At 32.7% G+C, this 16,753-nt stretch overlaps 1 pseudogene; it reads left to right on the top strand.

Annotated features, from left to right (window-relative positions):
- LOC149570981 (poly [ADP-ribose] polymerase 2-like) overlaps positions 1-16,753 on the top strand; it is a 94,152-nt pseudogene that overhangs the window by 38,440 nt on the left and 38,959 nt on the right.

The raw sequence follows: 16,753 nt of genomic DNA, 5'->3' as shown, positions 1-16,753 counted from the left end.
AATTAGGGTTGCCACCCCATCAGCCAATGAGAAGGTGCCACCTCATCAATGGACCAATGAAAAAAGTGCCAAAAAGTGGCAACCAATGAGAAAGCACCAAAATGGTGGCCAATCAGAAATAGACACTTGTCCTATTCTAGAAGAAAGGGAAATTGCGACTCAGGCTTACATCAAATGATCTTCTAATATAAGTCTTCCCTTTTCTTTCATTTTCTTAGCTAAGGCAATGAACTTAGCTAGCCTCTCATTAACTTCTTCCATAGGAGGACAAGGTGTGTGCTTCGCCTTGAGTTTCCATTGCTTCGCCATGCTGCTTGCTGCTTGTAGTATCCTTTCGTGATCCTTCTCATATTCCTTTGCAAATCCAATAAAACCACTGAGAGAGGAAAGGGTGCCCAAATGCTTCTCCCTGATGGCAACCTTTCCCAACTCATCCAACCTCAATCCAAAATCTATCTCGTTGACATCCTCTTTTCTAAGGGAGATTGTCCTTCCTTTAGTCTGTCCCTCATCCGTATCATGTCCACTGTACTGATAGTGGTGTCGGTTATACTCTTCATTTTCGAAAAGAAGGGAGTTTTGGGCATCATATCCTCTTTGTCTTTCTTAGTGTTTTGGGCAAGTAGAACCAAGAGGAGAAATCCTTAAACTAGAATGAAAGAAGGATGTCTGCTTAAGGACCCCTTGCAACTCTAGATGATGAAAATTCTCCTTAACCAATAATCTTACAGTGACTTTTTAGAACCTAGGACAAGACCTCGAGAACTTCAAATCCCTTTGCAAATCAGAAATTTAAACCTTTAAAGCTATCCAACACTTACCCACAAAGAAAAAATCAAACTTCCATATGCATCCCTTCACCCAACAAAATCACTTAAGTCTGATATAAAGAATGCAGTCCCAAATGGAGAAAAAAATTAGACCTTCTCATAAATTTCCCATGTCACATAAATCAGATCTGCCTTAAAAAAATGCTAAGAGTGGAAAGTTCCACCCTCAAATCACTTTGTCCAAGCATGGGAAGTCTCCAATTTTCCCACAAATATCACCTAGGGCACAAATTGCAACCCACTAAAGGAGAAAAAATCACCAAATACTGCAAAAAACTGCCCTCTTGAGAAATCGCCAAGCACCAAAAATGGCTAAAAGCAAGCAAAATCGCCCAACAAATGCAAGAAAACTGCCTTCCACAAAATCACCAAGTACTAAAAAATCTGCTCCCAAGAGAAATTCTCCAAAGCAATGAGAAAATCTGCCTTGAAACTTAATCTTCAAACACCAAAAATTTGCTCCTTAGGAGAAATTTGCCAAAGCATGGAGAGGAGAAATGAAGTGTGAGGAAGAAATGGGAGAGAGGCCTCCTCTTATACCCAATTTCTTACTTCCTCTAAGCTAGCTGACTTGGTTCTGGAGGAGACAAAAAAAAAAAAAAAAACAAAAATTAAATCAAAGTCATGGCTCGTAATTAAATACCTAGCTCAAAATTTAATTTTTCCAAAAGGAAAATTGCACTTTTAAATTGCCATTTAGCTCCAAATTGCAAAAATAAATTAAATAATGCCTTGAGGGTGTTAAATATTTCCATTTAATGAGGGTTTAGCAATTAATACGTCATTAAATTTGGATTTTAGCTAACGAAAAGCCATTTTTTCCAACATTAAATTACCAATTTCGTTAAAGGCAAAAAGCTTTCAAGGCAATTTTAATCTATTAAAGCCAATTTTTTGCAATTTCTCTCTAAATCGATTTTGCTATGCCAATAAAAATAAAATAAAATTGCATCTAGAACCAAAAATTGATTTTTTGCAATTTAGCCCCATTTCAACAAAATTAAAATTCTCACCAAAGAAAAATTTGAGATTTTCCAAAACTTAAGTCTAGCAAAATTTTTTCTTTTGAAAGATTTTTTAAATTTATGCATTTATATCCAAATTTTCAAAAGAAAACATCTAAGTACAAATTTGCAATTTTATCCTGCCAAATATTGCTCTTTAAAATTTTGTTCGGTCTAAAGATGAAATTAGTTCCTTTGGAAAATCAAGCAGAGTCGGGTGAAAATAAGCTAAGCCTCAACACATTTTTCCTGAAGGTGCCAAGGCATGAAATTTTCAAAACTCGAAAATTTTGGGCAATCCAAAATTTGCCGAGGCAATTAAAAAAAAGGGGGGGGGTCCCCAAAATTTTGGGGCGATGGTGTGAAAACCTCACAATAGGTTTATGAATAATGTATGTTAATTGCAATGTTTCTTTCCGCATGTTCTTTTATATGTTGTTATGGTTTAGATGGATAGATGTTCCTCTTTCTTGTTTCATGGCATCTTGTTGTTTATGCACTCGAGTGTTCATTCCTCGATCTACATGGATCCAGTACTCCCTAGTATGGATGAAATCTTCTTTCTAACTTTTTCTTTCATGTTTTTTTGGCTTTCTATTTTGTATCCTCTTGCAAAATTGCATTTTGTCGCGCAAGAATGCAAATGGTCGCATGGTGTGTTGGGTTTCCTTGTGTGGCTTATAGTGCATCCTCGCATGAAACCCAACACTAGTTTGGGGTGTTTTGGTTGTTGGGCCAAGCAAGTCCTCATGTGAAAGAGAAGATCCTTTCATGGCTTGTTGTACATCCTCCCATAGAGGAGCACTTTCTCATGCAAAAAACAAGGGGCACCTCCACTGGTTTTCGGAGAAAGCAATTTGGTGTTTTAAGTACCCTTTGGGTTTACTTAATTTCCCATGCTTCGACATATCTAAGATGTTTTTTTTTGTTGTCGTCTTTGGTATTCTTTTCTTTGTTTGAGTGTGTTAGGTTGGTAGTAGCATTTGGAGATTTGCTAGTGGGCAGGATTGTGGTTAAGTCTTCTATTGCAATCTTTGTGATCCTTGTATGTTGAGTGTTTTGTACATCCATACTTATATAAAAAAATTTAAAAATCTTGACTTGTATTGAATCCTTGTTCCAAGGATCTGCAGGCGGGGTATTACAACATCAAACCCCCAATGGACATAATATATATATTTATACTAAATAATCTCACATGACTATATCTATATTAATATCTACTAGCACTTGCACCAAAAGGATGTGCAATAGTTAAGTCAATAGTAATATGTAATTTAAATGATATATTAGATGGTATTAGTGACAATTTTTTGAGACGCAATAAGTGATTAAATTGTAGATGACCTTTTCATTTAGAGAAATGATTCATCGAGATTATATTTAGCGCTTTCTCTGTGATAGATGAGTTGGATGCCTCTTTATTAGAAACTAATTTTTTCTACCTAATAATATTCAATTATACTCAATCATTATCAAATTTCATCTTTGTTCATGTGAACTATGATTATTGTACTTAATTGTGCATTTTTTCTTTGAATTTTGTATTCAAAACATTTGTGATTAATTTTTTTTTAAAATTAGAGTTTTCATATTTGATATAGAATCTTTTAAAAAAATATATGGATTTTAATAATAATAATGTTTGATTTTGCAATACCCTTCATAATCAACTTGTTAATATGAGATTCCATTGTCCAAAACATATCAATATGCCTCTAATGAAAGAATTGGAACTGAAAAAAATGTGCAACAAAAGATGCTTATGCATTTTGTTTTGAGAGGATGTGTACAATTGGAAAGAAAGTTGTTTAAGAATTGTAAATAGAATATGAAAGTTTGACATTTTAAGATGGTTCAATCTTTATTATTCACTTTTTGTCAATTTTTTTGGTAACCCATTGTATTCATAACATTGCAAATAAATGTTAGGCAACAACCTACAACACAACATTTTTAGCTTAGGAATTAAGCTAAGCTATAGTATGTTTGTGATGTTTAAGCCATCCAATGGTTTGAAGGAGTTAATACATGGAAAATGATCCTATCTGAAGAATACTTTTGTTTTGAGAAATCTTATTTGTGGTGCTTTAAGGTTTTGACACAAGGTAGGGGCATGTAGTAGAAAGTAGAATTTGGAATGAGATGATAAAGGGGTGGATGAAGCTGACGATCTAGTTAGAATTTAGGATGATGTTGGTATAGAATACCTAATGATCATTAGGTCAAATTTTGGGGGGCATATTGTCAAGATTGTAGCTTGAAATGACTCTCTTAGAAAATGTATAAAAGTTTAGGATGTGTACAATATGCTGGAAGGACATGGAAATTTTTTCGATAAGGCCTTACCCTAAAAAACTTTGTTGAATGGATTGACATTTGAAGATTGTAAATTTTTTGGAAAACTTAAATATTGTTGTCATGAAAGATTCCCGCAACCTTCTTGGGGATTGCCTATGAAGATATATTTAAAGTCCATGAATTATTTTAATTTTTCATTTGCGACTCTTCATTTCCTAGAAAAAATAGCTATAAAGTATGCAAGAATGGCCATCTAGATGTAAAAATCAGAGAAATTTTGTGGCAAAACAACTCTTCTCGGTGATTGCATTCCTTTTAGGGTGTTTTTTAGTGGTGAATATTTGTAATTTTGTGAATTTCAAAAAAAAATTGCTAGTAATTTGGCTAATAATTTAAGATATAATGCAACATAAATCGCTACATTTTTATTAAGTTTAGTTTTAAAATATTTAAAATCGCTGAATAATTTATTTTATTAAAAAAATTTAAACTCAAAGATTTACCACAATATTCGATACATGATTAGATTTGATTCACCTAAATATTATATATTATCAAAGAAATTAGAATTAATTCACCAATAATTATCATAATTATTAGTTACTTTAGGGATATATTACCTATTTTTAGTTTTCACTATTGATTTAAATTATAATTTAATTATCCTCATAATTTCCATGAGTTAAAACATGTTCAATTTTGATTTGTAATATTCCATGATGATTAGTGAACTTCCTATTATTATTGAGATTCACTAATATTTTCTACTCAAAAATTATGATTCCAAAATAATCGCCACTGTAAATAATATTTAAAATTAAAAAAATTGACAAATTCATCGATAAAAATAATCTAGTTTTTCAAAATAATGAAAGATTCTCCAATAATTTATATCTTTTTTTTGGAATGGAGTTTGTTAAAGTTTACCCTGACACCTTTTAAAAGATGCAAAAATGATTGTCAAATGACCTTTCAGATTCCAGGTTGATCTATTTAATTTTCTATTTTTGGATTGTTCATTTCTTGTTAAAGAGTGCCATGAAGGAATAGCCATTTGAATAAAAAATCAAAGAGCATTTATGTTGGAACAAATCCCTTCCTAAAGGTCTTCCTTTTGTTGTGCAGCTTGAGGTTTTGCTGCTTCTTCCAAGTGATTCATTTTTACCTTGTATTCAAAGTTCTCGCTTACTAATTTTTTACATAGACTTCGATTCATTGAAAGCATTTTAATAGCAAGATTGTGCCGCTTCAAAATGCCTCATCCTAGATAGAGAGATAGATCGATGTGTTACCAGCCCAGAAGAATTTGTTCTATTTAGTTGAATCAAGGGAAAGAGCCTAACCCAACTAGTTTGGTAATTGAATGCATCCCTCTGTAGAGGTAAGAAAAGTAATATACTCTATAATTTTCCTTAGTGTCACACTGAGACCGAATGACCCAAAAACGTTTAAACTCCGCCTAAATAATTTTTGGTAATCTTGAACATAAGTCGGCTTATTTACTATCCAATTAGCGGGAGGCACTTGCAAATCAGTAATATCCCGCGATCTCCATTAGATACCAAAGTCCTAGACATTACTTTTATGATACCATTTTTCCATTGGATTCTTTTCATCACATTCTCGACAAAACTCTGCTAAATATTGAGTTTATCCGATACACAATCAATTTGTTTCTAGCGTTTGACAATATGTCAAATATCGTGACAATTGGTTTCTGAAAGTGATAACTCTAGAAAAATTTGTCAAAGCTTTGTCGTATTCTCAAACGAATGAATAAAGGAAGAGGCAACATGGTGGATTTCCTGCAGACATTCTTTGAGAAGTTAGCCCACGATCACGATGACCATGATCAACCGTAATGTTTAGTAATTGGAATTCCCACTACTGTCCTGTGGATGCTATCAATGAAGTTTGTGCAATGTGTTTTTCGATAGCCATGCTCATGCAATCCAAACTATTTTCCCTCTACCAAACTTTAGTCATTACTCTTCTCCAAATCAACGACGTTCTCAACTAGATTCTTTGTGCTAGTGTTTGTCTTGTATTGCAAACCCTCATAGTATCCAAGATTGCTTGACAAACAATTAGACTCTTCCCCAATTTATTTGTTTTTTAGCGCCATAAATTTTCCAGCATATTTTGTTCTAGTATGAGATATCATGCCATAGTCCAAAGTCTCCCATATAATATTGTATCGGCTAATTAGTTGATGAATCTACACTTACGCACTTTGATTAGCTAATTAGAGTTTAATTTGTTAGTACCCATACATGGTGGAAATCTTATGTATCAATACTATCAACTATAGAGTGCCAAGAAAGACCTTAAAGTACTGTTGGGTGGATATTTTGCAACCGAAAGTTTGTTTAAATTTAATCGCAAAATAGGTAGACCAGCCAAAACATATGAGACAAAGTCTCTCCTACCTTAAAGGGAAGGCTCTCCCTTCTCACCGTTACTTTGATAAATTCAAGGGAAGCAAGAAGTTGAGAGATTTTTGTAAGAGATGTTACTAATATTTTTTCCTCTTAACCTTCAAGAAAGAATCCCCTTATCTGTAGAGTGAGTAATGAGCAAGATTAGATCTTTAAACTACACTTCTATCTAATAGCTAAAAATGGTGATACCAATAAACCAACACCAACTCAAAGGCTAATTAAAAGTGTACTGGTTTGGCTCTAAGTCCTGTTTGTCTAATGTATTAAAAAAATCACTACCATCGAGGCGCAAAGACTTCTAGAAGTAGATGATTTCTATTACATAACTTATTTATAGTTTTAATCTATTCTATAAGAAAAACCTCTACCATTGGGGTGTAAAGATTTCCAGATCTAAGTGAATTCTATCTATTTTTCAGGAATTTAAGATGGTAATACAAGCTACAGTTGAAGCTTCTAGTCTATGTATCACCACAATCACTCCCATTCAAAGCTTTGGCTCTGATTACTTCTTAACTACTATGCTCTATTGTTGAACACACATAATAACATAAATCAAAGATAATAAACACACATTATAGTCAAAACTTCTAATTTTCTCTATCACAATTGCTTCCAGTCAAAGCTTCAAATCTAATTGCTTCTTTTATTCACTTTTCTTCTAAGTTGGAATTGCACAATCAAAGTTATGTTTGCACAAGTTCATCAAAGCTTTGTTGCATACAACAAAAGATAATTTTTACAATGAGAGAGACACTTCTCTAATAGTAAAAGAAGTGAGAGAAAGGAGGAAAAAGTGCCAGCAACTCAACCACTTTGACCCAGTAAAACTAGGTGAGAAGAATGATTGGATTACATCTCATGAGGACATGCAATCGAATTACATGCAATTCATCTTTTGCAACTACAAAGTTGGAAAAAACTTGAAGAAAATATTGAAGCTATTGATTATGAATGAATCAATCCTGTAGAATATCAACAAAAGCCTTGTTCTTCATGATGATCACAAGATTGGGGATTCATGTATTTTTCATCGTTGCATTCTCTTTGATGAGTTTCTAGTTGTCATTTGAAAACTTAATGTGATCAAGCTTTTTCTTGTTCGAGTTGTTGTGAATTCTCCTTTGTAGATTGACACATTTTGGAGTCTCCGACACTTTTAAAACTTTCTCGATGATGTCTGGATGTAAACTCAAAACAACTTTCCATTAGCACCTTTAACTCGTTGTTTTTTGGTTTTTTAAGCAAAGTGCTTGGCACATTCTTGCACGAACTCAGGTTCTTGGAGAACCATCAAAAAATGGAGACCAAATGAATTACTACTTCTTTTGATTTAAAGCCTGCCTTCTTTACTAGATACCTTTATTCTTTGTAGTAATTTTGGCATATCTTTACTTGCTGCAACATGATTGTTTCAATTAGATTGAATCTATTAAAGATTTGAGATTTTGAGTGTGGATGACGGGTCTATGAATGAACAAGGTGTTCTGAGTATTGATTAGATACTCATGTAACACATATGATGTCTGGAAATGAATTGGAAAGCATATGTATTTGAGCGAAAAGGGCCAAAATCATATTCTAGAGGGTGGATTGCATGTGGACGAAGATGGGTTTTTGTGGGCATGGACAAGAATGCAAGTTGGGATGCATATGGATGTGTTCAAATGAAGACTTTGATGTTTAAAAGTGTGACCTTTTACCAAAATCGGGTTCTCTAGACATAATTATATGTGGTAATTATATGTAGTAATTACCTGAGGTACACGTAATCGAGTTCAAAGGATGTAATTGCATATGTAGGAAGATGGATGTGATGTGTAATAACATGAATAGATGAAAGGTGAAAGGATGTGGATGCACTTGTATTCTTGAGTAGGATTCTTCAACTCTCTTAAAAAAAAGGAAACCAAAACAAGCAAGCAAAACAAAAGCAAACCTTTCTTTGGCTCAAACTTTGACAAACTTCTAATGTTTCTTTACATGTAATGTCATGTTTCTTTACAAAGTAGAAAATTGTTAAATTTTTCCATTTTTAAGAAGTGATCTATAAAATGGCTGGTGGTTGAAAAAAGCATATGAACATCGGAAACTTGTATAAGTAATGCATTTAAAAAATATTCTTGTAACTTTGTAGAGTTGATTTTTCTATTTTGGTGAAGATTTGTAACTTTTGGGTTGAGGACACAAAATGGAATAATGCACAAGGAAAAAAGAAATAAATATTTTGATTTTTATCAATTTTTTAGAGGGAATCTACAGTAGATGGTCATTCCATCTTGTGAGATATAAAAAAAATGAAATCTATTGCCATTGGGGAGCCAGGGAAGATTGCTTTTCATTGACTTTCTAGCTTGGCTAGTTTGTCAATTTGTGGAGAAGAGAAAGGAGAGATTGAACCGAGTTGGGAATTGGTTTCTTGAGGTTGGATACAAGGTATTTTTCTCGATTTTTGCATGTCTGGAGCAGCAAATAGTTTGAGACTTTGTTTGTGTATGTTTCTTTAGGTTACAACTTATTTCAACAGTTTTTGCTTGCAATTTGGTACTGCCTATGAGCACATTAGAATCTTGAATGTATGAATGCATAATGGATGTAAACTTCAGATTCTAAAAGAGGATTTCACGCTATACTCAGTCCTTTGAGGCTAATTTAAAAGTGTATTTCAGATTCAGTTGTTGATGTGGGAAGTTGTGTGTATTTTGAAGTTGTTTTGAATTTCTTTGAGAAGTGTTGTAAGGGTTTTGAGAGGGATTTTGAATTTATCCAATCCTCCTTCATTAGGCTTCATGCTTATATGGAATTATTACAAAATATGGAACACAATTTTTGGAAGCAAAATATTTAATCTATTATTAATATCTAAAATTTAATCAATTCAAATATATAATTTATTATAACTTAATTAAATAGCTTAAGTTTACAATAACATTATTTTATTTTTAATAATTATAATTTATTTTGTATAATATAAAAAACAAAATAATATAAGGCAATTTTGATGATGACATTTTTTTCAAATTCCCCCCTTGTCAAAATTGATTCGAACTCAATCGTCGTTGAACTTGAACTCGAATTGGAACCGTATGACATAGGATTTGAACTTTAGATTTTTGTCGACATGCTTGTTAAATTGTTGAATATTTAATATATAATATACATGATTCATTTAGTGACTTGAACAAGATTTAAATATCTATTTTTAACTTTTCAATGGACTATTGTTACATTGTTTACATGTTGAAATTCACATGGTTTAGGGGTGGGTGATTATCACAAAACAACACATAGTGCTTTTATGGCCTTTGTGGATGTTGATGAATGATGAAGGTGCACCCAAATTTATAATTAAATTTAAATAATCTTTAATTTGATCATTAATAAACTTGTCACAAATATATGAATAAGTAGATAGCAAGGAGCTTCATTCATATAAATCAAACAATTTATTAGGTATATGGATCCATTTTTCAACATTTACAGTTTGGGCATAATTATATTATCACTATAATAATTTCTCTATAAATGATGCCATGCAAGTCACTGATTTTAATTTTGGTTAACAATAATCTTACTTTTTCATTAGATTAGCTTTCGTTGCAACTATATACTTCCCTAGTTGTCATATTGAGCTTAAAGAAAAATCTCTTTGATTTCCTTTGTTAAATGCTTTGTTAGCTAGGTTGGTATGAACTGTTATGTGTTTAGAGCATATCATTATATTTGTTTTCGTTCTTAATAGTTTTGATTTGAATGAGTATTTTCACTAATCATTATCCTTTCCTTGGAAATACCACTTACATTTATGACATAATCCTCCTAGTTTGAGTTGATATTATCTTATAGGGAACTAATAACAAAGGGAAATATTGCAATATTTTTTTGAGAAATTATTGTGAACGATGGCAGTAATACTTGTGTATTCTATGTTCTAACTTGTCCTTTGATACATGCTTGCAGGTGGAGGAGTTCAAGAAAGTTTAAAGGAAAATTTGGTTGTAGCGACTAAGAAAGGGAGGGCTATTTTGGATAGGTGGCTTCCAGAGGATATAAAGTCACAATACCATGTTTTACAGATAGTAAGTGAACAATACCCTTTTTCTCCAAATGCATTATTCACAAAATTACATTCAAAATACATTTCCTCATAATTTCATATTAAATATCTATAACTGTATTTGTAATGTTTGCATCAGTGTTACAAGCCTCATACTCGGCTAGACGAGATTAAGCTCTGACTCTAATTTGGCCAATCGAAAAACCCAAGAAATTCAAATATTTTAGACAATTTATAGTTTTTTCATGTATCATTTAGTTAATTAACATCTAATGCACAATAATTGAGATAAATAGAAGCTATTTTGCACCCATACACAACTTTGCATAGATCACAGAAGTATAACTGCAAATTTTTGAAGGAAATTAGTTAATGTTAAACTAAATAACATAATAGAAATATAGTGTCACTATCAAATGTCTACAACATTCATAAAGTATGAAATTCATGGAATCTAAAGCTCAAAACATATATTAAAATAAAGTCTCATAGTAACCTATGTCCTACAAGTACGCATAAGATAGGTCATAGAAGACTCTAAAGCCATCATCTCTCCTTATGTTTGAGGTTGAACCTCAATGACATGCTCATCCTCCTCATTGTCATTGTCATTCTCATAATCCTCATCATCAATGTTGGATACATCACTCTCAACTTCAAGGTCGTGCTCTGCGTTTCGTCATGCTTTAGCCTCCTCCATTACCAGCCCTACTACATCTGCCTCTTGATCCATTTGATCTACTCACTCCAAGTCTTCATCATTGAAGACAAGATCATCAATCTTAGCATTTCAACCTACTTGTGGACCAACCTTCTCTACTACCATAGGTGATGTGTTAGTGCCCCAGATTTGTTTTTGGTGAAGGTGAAGGCTGTAGTGATCAAACACAAGATCATTCAACTTCTTCACTACCAATCTGTTGCACTTCTTGGAGTGTATATGCACAAAAAAACTCTAATTGCATTCTCTTCTTGAAGCACTAGATGGATGACTCAAGATACAAATTACTATAATTTGTAGATTTGGCACCTTAGTTTAAACATCTTCCACCATGCATCTAAAACAATAAAATTTTAAATCAATACTATATCTTTAACTTTAACAATCTGAAGTGGTAATAAAATTAGAAATTACAATTTAGAATAATAGATTTTTGCTAGGAATCAGTTTTTTTCAATTTTTTTTGTATAGCCCTAGTGCAAATAAGTCTCCTTGTACTTTCTTATACATTTATATCTTACAGATTATAACTGTTTCATCGGTTGGCATTTTCTCTATAACATCATAGAGCCCACTCCACACCTCATCATCAACCTTGAAACTTGGGTTGAATTGGAAAGCATGGTTAAGGAAGTGGATAGCTGCATGTATAGGCATGTATGGTAGATTGTGCCATCGCCTATCAATGAAAACCCATATGGGACCATGTTTATCTCAATTCCCTACATAAAAGCTTGAATGGTCTCTTTCACCCTATCTATGACCTCAATAAATGTATTTCATTAAGAGCTTCTCTCCATCAACAATACATAGGAGAACAATAAGAGGCTCTATGAACTGTAATCATTGTTATAGGTGAAACATTAAGCTTTAAATTTTATGTTTTTCTTTTAAAAATGAACAATGAACATAAGAAAATGTTTAACAAAAATGATGAAATGAAATGGAAATGAGGACAAGAAGGAAAATTACCTCCACAATCTCCTTGGATGGTTGCCAAAAGCCACTTTCATAAAAAACCTGATCAACTCTCTCAACCCCTGCATTGGTCTTTTCATATGATGATCTTATCCACTCCTTACATAGAAACATGCCTTTCAAACCGACCTTTAACTTAAGCAAGGATTGCAACGTGATAATTTTCTTTTGCAAATCTAGTGACCCTTGAACGAGACAACTCTTTTTTCTTTGTGTATTGTGTCATAAGGTTGAGGACCCAAGTATGATTAGATATTAATTTACAAATATTCCTTCCTTGCTCTACACATGTTTTTATCAAAGGAAATTTACCAAGATTCTCCAACACGAGGTCAATGCAATGAGCAACACAAGGGGTCCAAAACAAGTGGCGGCGCCTCTTCGTAAGAAATTTACCTGCAGTAACATAATTTTTTGCATTTTCTAAGACTATTTGCACCACATTCTCCTCATCCACCTCCTTTGACACTTCATTACCTCACAAAGATACTCTACTCTTTTTGTTGTCCCTAAGGCATCAATTGATTTCAAAAACACTATGGAACTTGAAAAAAAATAAAGCAATTTACTACAATGATCAATCATGATTCATAACGTAAGTCTTATGGGTTAAAAACTTAATCAATACTTGACTACTAGTGAGTACTATAGTACTACTACTAACTTCTAACTTTCTAAGTACAAGTTTGAATATCTACAATTGCTTGATGAGAAGACAAGAAGATTTGGTAATGTTCTATTTCTTCTATCAGTCCAACTATTGGTCATGATGATGCAATCTTTCATCCTCCACACCTCACACTACTCCTCAATTTCAAACTTTTACATCATCCACCTATCGGGTTAAAAATATGACCTTTTAACTCCTCGTTATTAGGGGTTTTCAACCCTGGACCACAAACTGTAACATCTATCACAATTTTCCAATAAGGAGACTTAAAACAATTAAGTAAACAAATAATTATACTTATTAAGTTATTATTATATTACTAATAAATTTTAAATCAAATTAAATAAACAAAATAAGCATATTCTTGAGTCTTGATAGCAAGAGAAGTAAGACATGGAAATTAAAATTTAAAATAATAAATTACTACATTAAATGGAAGGTGGTTGTAAAGATAGAATTCTCCAAGTTCCTTTTTTCCTTGCTCATGCTTCTCCTTACTTCAACCCATGGCCTTAAGCAATGGATGTGCACCTAGAGTTGTGCGTAGAAGAAAGATAGAATCTAGTGGATTTTTGCTTACAAACCTGACGCCTAGTGCTCACACCCATAGAAGTAGCAACAATAGTAGTAGATGGATCAGGAGAACGATAAGTTGAAGACCCCTGATTAGCTAAGTATGCTATTTCTTTGTGTTTCTTTTTTCTTAATTCTTTTTTCTCTTGAGATGCCTCTAAAAGAGATATTTCAATCTTGGGGTGCTGCTTTGCATTGTTTAGCATCACACCTCAGTTTATTTTGAAGGTGATATTTCAAACTATTAATGCCTCCCCAATAATATGTTAACATACAGTGCCATTATGTAACAACTCCTTTTTGTGGCTAGGGATGACATGTTTCCAAGCCTTATCCCTTGATATTACAATAGGGTTTGCATCAGGGTTAGATTTAGGCCCAGATCCACTCCTCTTGAGCTAAGACATGATGTTGCTACAGCTGCAATATATAATAAGTAATAAAAAAAGCATCTACAATGTAGAAAATCAAATATAAAAATACTAGGGCTTCTTACTTTTCAAGTTTTTCATCAACAGAAAATGGAACAAATTTAAAATCTAAAACAAATGTAAACAAATAAAGATTCATAAATATAAAAAAATTACAAAACAACACAAAGAAATGTAACTTCTTCAAATTTTCTCTTAAAATGGAAATGCAACTCATGTTTGTAGAAGCCTCCTCCAAATGCTTCTCTAAGTCCTCTCCATGGTTAGATGCAAGTTACAAACTGGCACAAGCAATCAGCAATTGATATATGAGAGCCAAGTGATTTGCTAATCTATTTTGTAAAACCCCAATAGTCTTCTCTCAAGCCCTTTTTCTCTTTTGTTTGTGTGTGCAAGTGATAGAATGACCTTTCTAAGTCTTAGACTTAGCATGCATACCCAAAAAAAAAAAAAACATTTAAAATTATTATTTTTGCACTCTTTTTTGCCTAAAGAGGCCACAAGCCTTTGGAAGGCTGCCTCACAAGATTTGTCCAGTCCTGTAAGGCTGATTTGCATAGATTTGCATATGTGTGTGTGTGTGTGTGTGTGTGTGTGTGTGTGTGTGTGTGTGTGTGTGTGTGTGTGTGTGTGTGTGTGTGTGTTTGTGTGTCTGTAGTGTAGTTTTCCTTGAAAGTGTAATGTTAGCCATATACTGAATGCATCAATTACTATTGAGCTTTCCCTACAAGAGTTTCCTCATTGGAATTGTTTATAAAGGTTCTTGTTGACATTTCTGACTAAAATAGGCTCATATCAATGGAGCAGCTGTCATCTACATAGATGTTTCTTACCATTATCTAAGAAGGAAATCTAAAAATATTCAGACTATTTATTGTTGTTGCCTGTTGACTTTTGAAAGTGGTAGCTATAACTATGAAGATATTTGAATTCTCTTAATATTTTTTTTCATAACTATGTTGCAGTGCCTAAACATGGAAAGAAGTTGTTAGAGACCTTATGGAACATCTAATATTGGTCCTCTTGAGGATTATTGCCTGCAAAATGCAATATTCACAAGGAAGCTGTAGGGTGTGCGATATTCACAAGGAGTGTAATTTTTTATTTTGAACAAAGGAGAATTATGTATGCTCTTTTGGTGTAGAAAGGTTAAGATTCAACTAATATTCATAAAAGAGTATGCCTGTTAAAAATAAAAATAAAAATTCATAAAGAGTATGCTACCTGGATGAGTGCACATAAAACTGTATGATACTTTGGAAAACATGAGCAATTCTCCTAGCTTGTAACGTAGCTTTTAATGCATAATTAAAATTCGATTCCTAGTCCCATTCAATTTCTGTCATCATCAGAACTTAAAGAAAATCAATTTCCCAGAAAGGGTTTGGGCTTCACAGTGAGTTCCAGATCAAATCTCTACTGTTTAGTATTTCCATTGTTGCTGATTCCCCTATACTGAGCCGTACAACCCTAGTATAGATTGCTAGTTATTGTTCAACTGTAATCAAATCATATTTTTTTCGTGTCCATGCAACTTGTTAGTTGTAGTTAATTTGTTATAAGCATTTCCTCTTATTTTCTTAAGCATTATATTTGAAGATCAGAAAAAATTCAAAGAAATCAGAAAACAAGAAAAAAAAAATTAAAAAATCATAAATAACAAACACCACAGGAAAACTAGATTTTCTCATCATACGATGGTCAAATTAAAAATCCAAATGCAGTTAGCTATTTGTCTTAGAATTCCTGTTGGAGATCTTTCATACAATCATTAAAATTCTTTTGTTGGGTGTTCGAGTCAATTAGTGTTTTTATGGGAAATTTAAGGGTTTATTTTTGATACATTATGTCTAGTTGCCATAATCTGAAATAATAACCATATCCTTGATGTACTGATATATTCAGGGGGACAATATTTATGATGCAATGCTGAATCAGACGAATGTTACTAAAAATAATAACAAGTTTTATGTTATTCAAGTTTTAGGTGCGCTCTTTATCCATTTAAGATGCTTGAAAAAATCAAAAGAATTTTTAATTTTTACTTTTACATCTATCTTAGTTTGTTTTGTCCTGAAGAAATTTTAGGGTGTTTTTATTTTAATTGGACAATGATAAGTGATGTTTTTCTTACTGCCATCCTCAATAAATAGTTTTAAGTTTTTCTTCATTTTGAGTTTGAAAATGATAATGAAAGTCACTTTTTCACTATAAGTTTTAAGCTAATAGCTATTGGAAGTTAGTGATATGCCAGAGTAGATTGGTATAGACTTTTCAATAATTCTTGCCTCAATTGCACTCCTTGTGGTTCACTTGAGCCAAATTTGTGCTGGGCAGTTTATGTTAGGTCTAGCATCATGTGTCCTTATAGAGATTTTTTTGTTAGTTTGTTAATATTTAATATTTTGATCACAATCTTATAGATTTCATATGTATGAAACTGGTTTCTGTTTTCCCCAACTCCTTTTCTACACATCTATCTTTTAGTTATTAGATATTCACATGCAAAGGGCCGCTTTACACAGCTGAAAAATTCTGCTCTGCCTGTACACACTCTTCCAATCAAGCATTCTAGTGCTCTATTTTTTTGAAATAAACATTTCCTTGTATATGAATAACTGAGAAATTAAATCCTCTCATGAACCATGTTGGATCAATTGTTTTTACGTGGCAACAATTGGGCTTGTTTGCATTGAGACATAAAGGTTGTCCCAAAGGAATTAAGCTGAAGAATTTGACCCAAAAGG

The sequence above is a fragment of the Cupressus sempervirens genome, chromosome 2 (genome assembly GCF_028749045.1).
Source record: "Cupressus sempervirens isolate cs-2001-9-10 chromosome 2, ASM2874904v1, whole genome shotgun sequence".
Classification (NCBI taxonomy): Eukaryota; Viridiplantae; Streptophyta; class Pinopsida; order Cupressales; family Cupressaceae; genus Cupressus; species Cupressus sempervirens.
Note: the sequence above shows the minus strand (reverse complement) of the source record. Positions and strands in the feature narration are given on the sequence as shown.